The 14,915-nt window shown below is 42.1% G+C and overlaps 1 pseudogene; it reads left to right on the top strand.

Moving 5' to 3' along the window:
- The first annotated feature begins 1,571 nt into the window (after nt 1-1,571).
- On the top strand, nt 1,572-1,940 carry LOC109572287 (glutaredoxin-1 pseudogene; annotated as a pseudogene).
- Nucleotides 1,941-14,915: the final 12,975 nt, after the last annotated feature.

Raw genomic sequence — 14,915 nt, 5'->3', positions numbered from 1 at the left:
CTGACATTCTATTGATTTTTGGATGTTAGAAATTTGATTTCTTGTTCCTCTGCCTTTTCTAAATCCAGTTTGAATGTCTGGAAGTTCTTGGTTCGTGTACTGTTGAAGCCTAGCTTGGAGAATTTTGAGCCTTACTTTGCTAGCATCAACACTATGAAAAGGCAAAAAGATACGACACTGAAAGATGAACTCCCCAGCTTGGTAGATGCCCAGTGTGCTACTGGAGGAAAGCAGAGAAATAGCTCCAAAAGGTGTGAAGACGCTGAGCCAAAGCAAAAACTGCGCCCAATTTGGATGTCTCTAGTGGTGGAAGTAATGTCCGAAGCTGTAAAGCATGTATTGTGTGGGAACCTGGAATGTTAGGTCCATGAATCAAGGTAAATTGGAAGTGGTCAAACAGGAGATGGAAAGAGTGAACATCAACTTTCTAGGAATCAGTGACCTAAAATGGACCAGAATGGGTGAATTTAGTTCAGATGACCATTATATTTACTACTGTGGGCAAGAATCCCTTAGAAGTAATGGAGTAGCTATCATAGTCAACAAAAGAGTCCAAAATGCAGTACTTGGATGCAATCTCAAAAACTACAGAGAATGATCTCTGTTCATTTCCAAAGCAAGCCATTCAATATCACAGTAATCCAAGTCTATGCCCCAGCCACTAATTTCAAAGAAGCTGAAGTTGAACAGTTCTATGAAGACCTACAGATTTCATAGAACTAATACCAAAAAAAGATGTCCTTTTCATCATAGAGGACTGGAATGTAAAAGTAGGAAGTCAAGAGATACCTGGAGTAACAGGCAAGTTTGGCCTTGGAGTACAGAATGAAGCAGGGCAAAGCTAACGATTTTGTTAAGAGAACACACTGGTCATAGCAAACGCCTGTCAACTACAAAGTGGCATTGACCAAGAGCACTGCCAGTGACTGAACAACAAAGGCATTTGCCATCTGCCCTATGGAGAGTGAACCCCATGATCCTATAGCTGTTGCCCTTCAACAGCTGTGGAGGGAGGCACTCCACGTTCCAGGGCATCCGGTGAGATGGGTCTTTAGACAGTTGGATTTTTTTTTTTTTTTAATGTTTTTAGGACCAGATTTTTTTTTTTTTCTATATTGTGCATCTTTTTTTTTTTAAATGTTCTTTTATTTATTTTTTTAATTTTATTTTATTTTTAAACAGGAACAGATTTTATGGTCTCAATCATTGCATTTCCTCCTATCTAGAGAAGGAGATGTCACTCTTTATGGTGACATCATATCCTCATGACCAACAAAAAACCTTTTGTAAAATAAGTGCTTCATGGTATTGAACTTCCCATTCACCAAAACCTTATATATTGACCTTCCACACTGCCGCTTTGAAGCAGTCTCTCAGAGCTATCTGAGATGCTGCCTCCCGGGCTACAGTCCTCATTTTGCCCTCATTTTGTTTGGTGTCATCCTAAAATGTTCTCTCTAAGAAAGCAAAGGTTTTAGAAATTATCACTGGTATTTATGCTCACCAATCTACAAAATGCTAATATAAAAGTCAGTTCTTGGCAGTTAAGGTGTCCTCCCGGGAGAGGCAGCATGTCTCAAGCATTCATGAATAGCAGGGTCCAGTCTGGGAAGGTGGTCGTGTTCATCAAGCCCACCTGCCCCTACTGCAGAAGGACTCAGAAGCTCCTCAGTGAACTACCCTTCAAACAAGGGCTTCTGGAATTTGTTGATATCCAAATATTGTATCTCATTGGTGCCAACGGTGACACCGATGAGATACAAGATTACTTGCAACAGCTCACAGAAGCCAGAACGGTACCTCGGGTCTTCATCGGTAAAGACTGCATAGGTGGATGCACTGATCTAGTAAATATTCATGAGCGAGGGGAACTGTTGACACGGATAAAGCAAATTGGAGCTCTGCAATAATTACAGAGCAGATTCAGGCTGATATCCCCCTTGAAGACTGGATGGCATTGCTGATAATGACAGCAGTTCCTGGAGGATGGACCTGGGGAAACTTTACCCAGTTACTGCATCTGTTTACTTAAAATTCTGAAATATGTTAACCTCAATAAAAAGGGACGGGCACTTTGGGAGGCCAAAAATAGCTTCTTTTGGCTCATTGTTAAAAATGGACCAACTTATCGGAAAAAAAAAAAAAAAGGCAATTCTTGGTTACTTAACGAAGGTACGAAGTGTGTTTTCAGTAAAGAAGCTATGAGGAATGGAACTGCATTTTGTGAAGGGAAAAGGAAGTAAGCCTGACTTACAGGTGGCTTTTTATGATGGAAGAACAAAGTAATGGGTACAGAAAGTGGTAAGGTTTGTGAAAAGTGAAACATGAGAAGTGAGTTTTGTACATGGTTTAAAATAAGTGTAAAATAAATTTAATTAAGTTTGCCTTTTAAATAAAGTAAAGCTTATTTAGCTTTGAATTTTGCTTTTCCGTCAGTTGCAAAACTTGAATTTAGCTTTTCTGTCTGTTAAGATGACACCTTTTTTTCACATGGTGAACTGCCTTTGATAACAGATTTAAATTTCTTTATCTCTTAAGATTTCAGATCTGTTCTGAAATCTTTTATTGTTACTTTAGCTATATGAAAAGCTATTGTTTCACAATGACCTATAATTCTATCTGGCTGAGTGTTCTAAACCTTTTTGATATTTGTTGACAAAACTTCCTAAGTCATTGTAATGAAGAACTTGATTTCTAGCTAACTTTGGTATGCTTCAGAGGGCCCTCAAACACCCCAAAGAGAGATATTACACTAATTAGGCTCATTTTCTATACAGAATGACATGGGAAGTATTATCAAGTGAGTAATAAGTCTCGGCTTATATTGTATGGTAAATGTTACTAATATAGATATCGTAGAAACAATACGGCACTCCTAAAATTCTGATATGTTTGGGAAAAATGTTATCAGGCATAACCCTAATTACTATCTCAAAATATTGTCATAGCACTAATCAAGTTTCGCAAAAATACTTGCTCTTCAAGAAGATGTACAGAAAGGACTTATGGATAAATACCACTTTCTGAACTGGGTAAGAATTCTAATGGAAAACCTGATGACTTCATAAAGCTTAACAGAAGGACTGATGAATATACTTATAACTTCTATGCTTTGTATCTGAAAAATTGCTGGTTAGAATATGTGTTTTCCAGGTGTATGGGAAAAAAAACCTTCCCCGAAACTAATTATGACAGCAATTTGGGAAAATTATATTTTACGCACAAATTGAAACATTTATATTTTCTCTCTATCTGAACCATTCTGGAATGCAAAAGTAGGAAGTCAAGAAACACCTGCAGTAACAGGCAAATTTGGCCTTGGAATACAGAATGAAGCAGGGCAAAGGCTTCTGCCAAGAGAACACACTGGTCATAGCAAACACCCTATTCCAACAACCCAAGAGAAGAGTCTACACATGGACATCACAAGATGGCCAACACCAAAGTCAGATTGATTATATCCTTTGTAGCCAAAGATGGAGAAGTTCTATGCAGTCAGCAAAAACAAGACCAGGAGCGGACTATGGATCAGTTGATGAACTCCTTATTGCCAAATTCAGACTGAAATTGAAGAAAGTAGGGAAAACCACTAGACCATTCAGGTATGACCTAAATCAAATCCCTTATGACTATACAGTAGAAGTGAGAAATAGATTTAAGGGACTGGATCTGACAGACATAGTGCCTGATGAAGTATGGACGGGGGTTTGTGACATTGTAGAGGAGATAGGAATCAAGACCATCCCCAAGAAAAAGAAGTGCAAAAAAGCAAACTGGCTGTCTAAGAAGGCCTTAGAAATAGCTGTGAAAAGAAGAGAAGTGAAAAGCAGAGGAAAAAAGGAAAGATATACCAATTTGAATGCAGAGTTCCAAGGAATAGCAAGGAGAAATAAGAAAGACTTCTTTGGTGATCAGTGCAAAGAAATAGAGGAAAACAATAGAATGGGAAAAACTAGAGCTCTCTTCTGGAAAATTAGAGGTACCGAGGGAACATTTCATGCAAAGATGGGCTCAATAAAGGACAGAAATGGTATGGACCTAACAGAAGGAGAAGATATTAAGAAGACGTGGCAAGAATACATAGAAGAACTGTACAAAAAAGATCTTCACGACCCAGATAATCACAAAGGTGTGATCACTCACACTCAACTAGAGCCAGACATTCTGGAATGTGAAGTCAGGTGGGCCTTAGGAAGCATTACTAGGAACAAACCTAATGGATGCGATGGAATTCCAGTTGAGCTATTTCAAATCCTAAAAGATGATGCTGTGAAAGTGCTGCACTCAATATGTCAGGAAATTTGGAAAACTCAGCAGTGGCCACAGGACTGGAAAAGGTCCATTTTCATTCCAATCCCAAAGAAAGGTAATGCCAAAGAAGCCTCAAACTATGGTACAATTGCACTCATCTCACACCCTAGTAAAGTAGTGCTCAAAATTCTCCAAGCCGGGTTTCAGCAATATGTGAACCGGGAACTTCCAGATGCTCAAGCTGGTTTTAGAGAAGGCAGAGGAATCAGATATCAAATAGCCAACATCCGCTGAATCATCGAAAAAGCAAGAGAGTTCCAGAAAAACATATATTTCTGCTTTATTAACTATGCAAAAGACTTTGACTGTGTGGATCACAGTAAACTGTGGAAAATTCTGAAAGAGATGGGAATACCAGACTACCTGACTTGCTGCTTGAGAAACCTGTATGCAGGTCCGGAAGCAACACCTAGAACTGGACATGGAACAGCAGAATGGTTCTAAATCGGAAAAGGAGTATGTCAAAGCTGTATATTGTCACCCTGCTTATTTAACTTCTATGCAGAGTATATCATGAGAAACGCTGGACTGAAAAGCACAAGCTGGAATCAAGATTTCTGGGAGAAATATCAATAACCTCAGATATGCAGATGACACCACCCTTATGGCACAAAGTGAAGAAGAACTAAAGAGCCTCTTGATGAAAGTGAAAGAGGAGAGGGAAAAAGTTGGCTTAAAGTTCAACGTTCAGAAAACTAAGATAATGGCATCCAGTCCCATCATTTCATGGCAAAGAGATGGAGAAACAGTGGAAACAGTGGCTGACTTTATTTTTCTGAGCTCCAGAAGCACTGCAGATGCTGATTGCAGCCATGAAATTAAAAGACGCTTGCTCCTTGGAAGGAAAGCCATGACCAATCTAGACAGAATATTAAGAAGCAGAGACATTACTTTGTCAACAAAGGTCCGTCTAGTCAAGCCTATGGTTTTTCCAATAGTCATGTATGGATGTGAGAGTTGGACTATTAAGAAAGCTGAGAGATGAAGAATTAATGCTTTTGAACTGTGGTGTTGGAGAAGACTCTTGAGAATCCCTTGGCCTGCAAGGAGATCTAACCAGTTCATTCTAAAGAAGATCAGTCCTGGGTATTCATTGGAGGGACTGATGTTGAAGCTGAAACTCCAATAATTTGGCCACCTGATGTGGAGAGCTGACTCATTTGAAAAGACCCTGACGGTGGGAAAGATTGAGGGCAGGAGGAGAAGGGGACGACAGAGGATAAGATTGTTGGAAGGCATCACCGACTCAATGGACATGGGTTTCGGTGGACTCCGGGAGTTGGTGATGGACAGGGAGGCTTGGCATGTTGTGGTTTTTGGGGTTGGAAAGAGTCGGACACGACTGAGCGACTGAACTGAACTGAACCCTTCAGAGATTGGACACCCTTAGTTTCCAAAACTTTATCAGATAAGTTAGGAAGGTTATCTCACTAACAGGTACAGAACTGTCAAGGAATTTTTGGAAACCTTGAGATGGGAGTAATTCATGTAAATCTTTGATAAGCCTGTGGCTTGACTTTCCTAGCCCTGAAAGATTTATTTTAAAAGTTCAGTTGAGACTCTAGACAAATCTCATCAATTCATGTTGAGGTTTGACAGAAAACAAGAAAATTATGTAAAGCAATTATCCTTCAATTAAAAAATAAAATTTTTTTTTAGAAAGTCTCAAAAGAGCAAAAAAGTCTATAATCAATTATGGTTATATAAATCATCAGGCCAAGTTTATTGAGCCCAGACCTATATTACCAAGGGAGTTGTCTTAATTTGGTTATATTTGGTAAAAATGATGGTGATTTTAGGGAGAAAAAGATGTTTCAATGAATGTTAAATCCCAATTTGTTAATGGAGGTCTGTATCTAGTAAGACTCATTTCCTGGACAGTTCTTTGCTGTTAGGGTACATTAATGTAAGTTTTAATTAAATTATTAAGGACACTCTAGGTTTGTCTCTGAAGCTTATCTCAGTAATCTCTTTTTGGATGAAGATCAGATGCCTCATGCACAACGTGCAACCAAGACTGGAAAAAGACTTAATTTGAGAAACTATCTCAAACCTGGATGGAACGACCTTTTTATAGGTACTCTTAACTAGTTCATGTACGGTGAAATTGAAGGGAAATTGACTCTTAGATTAATTCTCATTTCCAAAGGCCCCTAAGCTGGACTAGTCTATAGAGAGGTCTGCTGACCTCAAACTCACCTTAAAGCAATGCTCAAACAGAGGAAACTGCACTACACTAGGATGAGAGGACGACGACATCAGAAGCAGACAGCTTGCCCAAGATGCTGACCTGACTCGTATGATCATTATAATGCTTTCATGATTCCTTGGAGCTGTGCTTATCAGTCAAATGTTTTCTATCATAGGTACAATTCTATGCTAGTTTAAAACTCAATCCAGTTGTTGGGTTGTGGCTAATTATCTGTGTCTAGTACTTCTGGGTTACGTTGGTGGAGTTCTGTTCTCCAGGGCTCTGATTGGATACCACCTAGGAAATTTATTTTAGATGAGAGTTCAGTCCTCTTCTGTCTACTCATGATATTGCTAGATAGGATCCTCTCACTTGGCCAGTTAATAATACCTGCTCTGAGGTTGGCCATAGATTTAAGTTTTCTCTTAAGGTCATTCAAACTCAAATTTCTCTTAAGGTCGTTCAAAATCAGAGTGACGAGCTAAGTCTCAAAATTAACCTCTCATCTATTAAAAGGAAAAGTCTGACAATTATGTCACGTATCTGTATGGTTAACACAAGGCTATGGTTATTTAAGTTTGAAAGCTCCTGTATGTTAGGAACAATTAAATCATACTAAAAATGATCAACTTAGTAATATTATGAGACAAAGCCAGGTGTTTATGAACTATGCTTATTATCACCCTTAGAGAGAGTGATTGGTGTGGAACTCAGTGGATTTGTGGCACTAATTTATGGCCTTGACATCTACAGGGATGCATACAAAGGTGTAGCCTGGGATTCACATGAATTTAAGGTCATACACATTAACAAATTAGAGGTAACCCCAACCAAACCTACCATTGGTATGATCCCAATGGGTCAAAATATCTTTATTCTACTGGTATGACCATGTAGCACCTATTTTCTTTGTGTGTGTGTGTACCTTCAATGAGATTGGAGGATGTAATTTGCCATATCGAAGTCTTCACAACTTACATAAGCTTTAAATGATAGTAACTAGGCTATTAACCTATTGTATTCTGAGATCTCTATGAGGAGAAAGGCCATGCTGCACAACTCCAAGGCCCTCGACACCTTACAGCATCTCAGGGAGATACAAGGGCTGCAATTCAAAGTGAATGCTATAATTTCATACCTGATAAATCCTTTAGTGTAACACATTTGGTGAGCCATATGAAAAACCAGATTTCTGCTTTAAGTGACCATTCCCCAGTCTTGATGATCTTTTAAAAAACTGGTTTGGTGCGGGAGGCTCATGGTTAAATTATTTACTTTTAATTCCACTAATGTTATTAGCTATGCTTTTGAAATGTGATGTTGGAGAAGACTCTTGAGAGTCCCTTGGACTGCAAGGACAGCCAACCAGTCCATTCTGAAAAAGATCAGCCCTGGGATTTCTTTGGAAGGAATGATGCTAAAGCTGAAACTCCACCTCATGCGAAGAGTTGACTCATTGGAAAAGACTCTAATGCTGGGAGGGATTGGGGGCAGGAGGAGAAGGGGACAACAGAGGATGAGATGGCTGGATGGCCTCACTGATCAGTCATGTCCGACTCTGTGTGACCCCATAGACGGCAGCCCACCAGGCTCTGCCATCCCTGGGATTCTCCAGGCAAGAACACTGGAGTGGGTTGCCATTTCCTTCTCCAATGCAGCAAATTGAAAAGTGAAAGTGAAGTCGCTCAGTCGTGTCCAACTCTTTGCGACCCCATGGACTGCAGCCTACCAGGCTCCTCCGTCCATGGGATTTTCCAGGCAAGAGTACTGGAGTGGGTGGCCACTGCCTTCTCTGAACCAAGTGTATGAGCCTCTGAGAAAAATAATCACTGGACTTGAGGCAGATGATCAAGTGTATAGCTTGATATGTGATCAGTGATTGTAATAATGTTACTCTATATATGGAGTAACTTCCACTTCCAGATGTTCAAGCTGGATTTAGAAAAGGCAGAGGAACCAGACATCAAAATGCCAACATCTGCTGAATCATCAAAAATGCAAGCATCCCAGAAAAACATATACTTCTGCTTTATTGACTATGCCAAAACCTTTGATTGTGTGGATCACAACAAACTGTGAAAATTCTTAAAGAGATGGGAATACGAGACCACCTGACCTGCCTCCTGAGAAATCTGTATGCAGGTCAAGAAACAACAGTTAAACTGGACATGGAACAACAGACTGGTTCCAAATCGGGAAAGGAGTACGTCAAGGCTGTGTACTGTCACCCTGCTTATTTAACTTCTATGCGGAGTACATCATGCACAATGAAGGGCTGGAGGAAACACAAGCTGGACTCAATATTGTTGGGAGAAATATCAATAACCTCTGATATACAAGTGACACCAGCCATATGGCAGAAAGTGAAGAAGAACTAAAGAGCCTCTTGATGAAAGTGAAAGAGGAGAGTGAAAAGGCTGGCATAAAACTCAACATTCAGAAAACGAAGATCATGGAATCTGGTCCCATCACTTCATGGCAAATAGTTGGGGAAACAATGGAAACAGTGAGAGACATTTTTTTGAGGGTAGGGGGCTCCAAAATCACTGCAGATGGTGACTGCAGCCATGAAATCAAGACACTTGCTCCTTGGAAGAAAAGCTGTGACTAACCTATACAGCATATTAGAAAACAGAGACTTGACTTTACTAAAAAAAGGTCCATGTAGTCAAAGCTATGGTTTTGCCAGTAGTCATGTATGGATACGAGAGTTGGACTATAAAAAAAGCTGAGCACCAAAGAATTGATGCTTTTGAACCATCATGTTGGACAACATTCTTGAGAGTCCCTTGGGCTGCAAGGAGATCAAATCAATCAATCCTAAAATAAATCAGCCTTGAATATTTATTGGAAGGACTGATGCTGAAGCTGAAATTCCAATTCTTTGGCCACCTGATGTGAAGAACTGGCTCATTGGAAAAGACCCTGATGCTGGGAAAGATTGAAGGCGGGAGGAGAAGGGGACGACAGAGGATGAGACGGTTGGATCACGTCACCGACACGATAGACATGAGTTTGAGTAAGCTCTGGGAGTTGAGGATGGACAGGGAGGCCTAACGTCCTGCAGTCCATGGGGTTTCAAAGAGTTGGACATGACTGAGTGACTGAATTGAACTGAGATATGGGAAGATGCAAAAAGAAGGAATACTTTCCTGGACCATAACTAGAAGACAGGTGTGGAGAGATCTTTGACTATGGGGATGTAGTCCAGTAACAGCACATTGAGTGACCTGTCAGCAAAAGCCTTCTTCAGAACTGGGAAGGAGCCTTACCAGCAACGTGAGACAAAATGTTCATGAAATGCTCCCCAAAACATAATCGGATGTATGACCACAAGAGGTCCGTGTCAGCTACAAATTGGTACTTACCAAGGGCATTGCCAACGAGTGAACGGCTAAGGCATTTACCCTCTGCCTCCACGGAGATTGAACCCCATTCTGCTAAAGCTATTGACTTTCAACAGCCTCAGAGGGACTTCAGAGTGGAGTAAGGCACTCTGCTCCAGGGACTCTGGTAGGACAGGTCTGTAGAGAGTTGGATGTTTTTAGGAACAGACTTTATGATCTCAATCCTTGCATCTCCTCCTATCTAGAGAAGCACTAAATCCCTTCATGGTGACATCAGATCCTCATGACTAACAAAAAACCTGTTGTGAAATGAGTGCTTCATGGTATTAAACTTCCCCTTCACCAAAACCTTGTATATTGAACTTCCCCCACTGCTGCTTTGGAGCAGTCTCTCAGACTGCTCAGACTGTTCTGCTGATATGAATGTTTTGCAAATATGACCCTATTTTGGGGGACATTTCATGACCATTTTGTCCCACATTGCTGGGAAGGGTCATTCCCAGTTCTGAAGAAGGTTTTTGCTGATACGCCGTTCAATGTGCTATTACTGGACTAGGTCTTAATAGTCAAAGATCTCTGGACACCTGTCAGAGCTATCTGACCTGCTGGCACCCTGGCTGCAGTCCTCATTTTCTCCAAATAAAACTTAACTTGCAACTCTCAAGTTGTACATCTTTTTTAGTTGACACACCCTCTTCCGACAACACGAGACGACTCTATACAAGGACATCACCAGATGGTCAAAACCGATATCAGATTGATTATGTTCCCTTCAGCTGAAGATGGGAAAGCCCTATACAGTCAGCAAAAACAAGACCAGGAGCTGACGGTGACTCAGATCATGAACTCCTTACTGCCAAATTCAGACTGAAATTCAAGAAAGTAGGGAAAACCACTCGATACCATTCAGGTCGGACCTAAATCAAATCTCTTATGATTACACAGTGGAAGTGACAAATAGATTCAAGGGATTCAATCTGATAGACAGAATGCCTGAAGAACTATGGACCGAGGTTCATGACATTGTACAGGAGGCAGTGATCAAGACCATCATGAGGAAAAAGAAATGCAAAAAGGCAAAATGGTTGTCTGAGGAGGCCTTAAAAATAGTTGAGAAAAGAAGAAAAGCGAAAGGCAAAAGAGAAAAGGAAAGGTAAACCTATTTGAATGAAATGTTCCAAAGAATAGCCAGGAGAAAGAAGAAAGCCTTCTCAAGTGGACAATGCAAAGAAATAGAGGAAAACAACAGAATGGGAAAGACTAGAGATCTCTTCAAGAAAATTAGAGGTACCAAGGGAGCATTTCATGCAAAGATGGGCACAATAGAGGATAGAAATGGCATGGACCTAACAGAAGCAGAGGGGATTAAGAAAAGGTGGCAAGAATACACAGAAGAACTATACAGAAAGGATCTTAATGAGCCAGGTAACCATGATGGTGTGATCACTCACCTAGAGCCAGACATCCTGGAATGTGAAGTCAAGTGGGCTTTAGGAAGCATTACTGTGAACAAAGCTAGTGGAGGTGATGGAATTCCAGATGAACTATTTCAAATCCTCAAAGATGATGCTGTGAAAGTGCTACACTCAATATGCCAGCAAATTTGGAAAACCCAGTAGTGGCCACCAGACTGGAAAAGGTGAGTTTTCATTCCAATCCCAAAGAAAGGCAATGCCAAAGAATGTTCAAACTACCGCACAATTGCACTCATGTCACCCACTAGCAAAGTTAACTTCAAACTTCTTGATTAGAAGTCAGCTTCCATCGTCAGTTCCTCCTCCTTGTTGGGTGGGAGAGTTTTCTTTTCCTTACATGGTCAAGCTTGGACTCTCACAGCTCAATGGAAATGCACAAAAATTTGGTAAATCATTTGAGGTTTCAGCATAATGTCACCTTTTCCTTATATTTTTGTGTTTAGTGCACACAAAGAAGCATGTCCGAGGGGGTCATTAACTTACTGAGCCCCCTGGGCAGGATGTGGGGCTCATACCACCATTGTTTTATTGTTTGGAGGCAGGTCCTCTGCCTTTGCCACATGGTTTTGTGGCTGAGCAAACCTGCTTTCTTGACTGATCCTTTAACTTACAGAGTCTCCCATACTTTTTTCTTTACTTACAATCCCCTAGTGGGATTAACTACTTAATCACCTACTCTGTCTCTTTTCTCTATCCTTATCAACTTGATTTACTTTAGTCTGCTTGCCAGTCCTGGGCGACCCAGGTTCCTGTGTTGGGTCCCCATCTGGGGAGGTCTGACAGCAGTCTTTATTTTTAGCACGAATCATGCAAGTCTGAGGGGCTCGCTGGATCGTCTTCTGCAGATTAGGCTCCATTATGAACTTGTGAATCTGTTGTGACTTCTCTCCTGGTGTGGGTGCTGTTACAGTGTGCTGTGGCACAGTGTGCAAGAGGACAGGACAGGAGTCAGGACAGTTCCACATGCACACATCTCTCCCAGGTGTGGTGTGGTCCAGAGTGAATCCCCAATCCTTTTCTGGATACGCCACCTGGTATTTTGACAAGTTGATCTGTAGTGACCCTCTCATGGCTTGAGAATCGCCTGCCTTTGCTGCCTGGCTTTGCAGCTTGGTCAGTTAACTGGTTGCTTTGGATTATATGAATTTCACCCTTCTGGTGGCCTGGACAGTGCACTCCGGCCACCAGTGAGGGCTTGTGGATGGCTTCTCATAGTGACAGGATCTCAAAGCATGTTTTCTGTCTTTATTGCCCAAAGCGAGGAGCCCCCTTCTCTGCTGGTGATGGTGCTGTGAGCAGGCACCACAGAGAACGCAGAGTGGAAGCCTCTGTACGTATCACTCACGTGCCTTCAGTGAGCAGTAGGGCTCTTGTCAGAGCAGTGACTTCTGCCTCCTGAGCTGAGCTCCCTAGGGGCAGGGCTTTTGCTTCTACCACCTTTTCAAGGGTTGGCAGCACAGGACTTCCCTGGCGGTCCAGTGGTTAAGACTCTGCACTTCCACTGCAGGGAGTGCAGAATTGAGCCCTGGTTGGGGAACGAAGATCTTGTAGGCTGTGTGGCAAAAAAAAAAAACGCAAAGGGTTTTCACTACATACCAAATACGTCCCCTGCCTTGGCCCATGAAGCTGCTTCCATCCATGAACAGGTCCACATCTGGCTCAGCCAAGGGTTGTGTGTTGAGCCCGGTCTGCTTGAGCCCGGTCTGCTCGTGCTCAGGGGGTTGTGCAGCAACCATCGGAAGCAGTGATGCTGGATTTAGGGCCAAAGTGACATGAAGTTTTAGAGTGGAATTGCCTGAGAGAATGGCTTGGTACTTCCCCATTCTCCCAGAAGTCAGCCAATAGACCCCTTTTTGTTCCAGTGAAGAAAGCACATGAAATAAAGTGAAAGTCGCTCAGTCATGTCTGACTATTTGCAACCGCACAGACTATACAGTCCATGGGATTCTCCCGGCCAGAATACTGGAGTGGGTAGCCTTTCTCTTCTCCAGCGGATCTTCCCGACCCAGGAATCGAACTGGGGTCTTTTGCATTGCAGGCAAATTCTTTACCAACTGAGCTACCAGGGAAACCCCAAGAAAGGACAGGGTGAGAGACATACACAGTGGTAGGTTGCCCCAGGGTGAACTACTCGGCTTCCAGAAGTCTGGCACAAGGAGTTGCTACCACTCAAAGGCTAAGGGGCCACCCTGAACACTCTGTTTAAGTTGAGAAGTAAGTAGTGGGCCGAGGGATGTTCCCCAGAGCTTGAATTAATATCTGAGACTCATGCTTTGTCTCTCATGGACCTACAGTGTGAAAGGTTTCAGTCTGCTATTTCCAAAGCTGGAGCCGAGACTAACCTTGTTTTTATCATTTCCCAGCCTGTTTGGTGCTCTTTTGTTGAAGTAAAGAGCTCAAGATATGTTCTTTTAAAGCCTTTATTCAGGATCCTAATTTGACAGAATCCTGCCTTTCCCTGAAGCCCCTCAGCTCTGTGTGTCTTGGGTGTTCCCAAGCCGGCAGTTGCCTATTTTCTGTCAGGCAGAGGATGAAACCCAGGTACGTGACTTGTTACTTACATACTTGTGCCTTCTTCTGGGAGCCGTTCCATCCACAATTGGCCGAGTTCAGGGTTCTTATGGTATTTTTTAGACACTTTGCTTGTTGTAAGCAAGTCATCCACACATATTGGAGTAAGAGCCCGAGCCAACATTTCCCCAAACAAGGTAGGGGAAATCTTCAGTCCTTGAGGCAACACTGTCCAGCAGTACGGTTGGACTCCCTGTGCTTCTGGGTCCTGCCGCTAGAAAGCAGACAGCTGCAGTGGTTCTTCTGCAGTAGGAATGCAGGGGAAAGTGTCCTTCAAGCCCAGAACTGAGAACCCGCAGTATTGTCCCACAGTAGTTGTGCGCAGAACATATAGGATTACTTACTACAGGGTGCAAATCTTGGGCTGTCTCACAAATGGCCCTCACGTCTTTGACAATGATTTGTACACTGCTGAGTTCAGCTCTTTGGGAGGAAAAGAGTTTATATAGGAATCTACAAGGTTTAATTAGTCCCAGTTAAGCCAACTTTTCAAGAATTGTCTGAATTATCTTTGGGGTCTCTTGCCTCAGAAAGTACTGTTTGAAATTAGGTGTCCCAGTGTCCTTTATTTTTTTTCTAGCTGTCCTGCATAGTTTGCAGGATCCTAAGTTCCCTCACGAGGAATTGAACCTGAACCACTGCAGCAAATGTGCCAACTTGTAACTACTGAACCACCAGGGAATCCCTCCAGTGTCCCTAATAACAGGATTTGTATTGGCCACATGTTTGTCGGCCTTCCCTGGGGTGCTGTCAGCCCACACTTCCTGCCTTACCTTTTTGTATACTTGGGGAGGGGGAATCAGTCGCCTTCTCCAGAGTGTCCATAAATGTCATCTGCCTTCTTACTGGGTGCCCCGACAGGATGCTGAGGTCAAGCTGTTTCGGTGAAAAAATCATTTGTGCATTTAATTTACAAAAGAGGGATTGGACATGTTGGCATATACAAGAAACTGTGTTTCAGGTTGAGGTCCCCTAATTGGCATTGCAGAGGTTGTAAGAAAGAACAGCTTTGCACTTCTC

This window comes from Bos indicus, chromosome 18 (genome assembly GCF_029378745.1).
Source record: "Bos indicus isolate NIAB-ARS_2022 breed Sahiwal x Tharparkar chromosome 18, NIAB-ARS_B.indTharparkar_mat_pri_1.0, whole genome shotgun sequence".
NCBI classification, from domain to species: Eukaryota; Metazoa; Chordata; class Mammalia; order Artiodactyla; family Bovidae; genus Bos; species Bos indicus.
The sequence above is the reverse complement of the archived record's forward strand: the minus strand, read 5'-3'. Positions and strand labels throughout refer to the sequence as shown.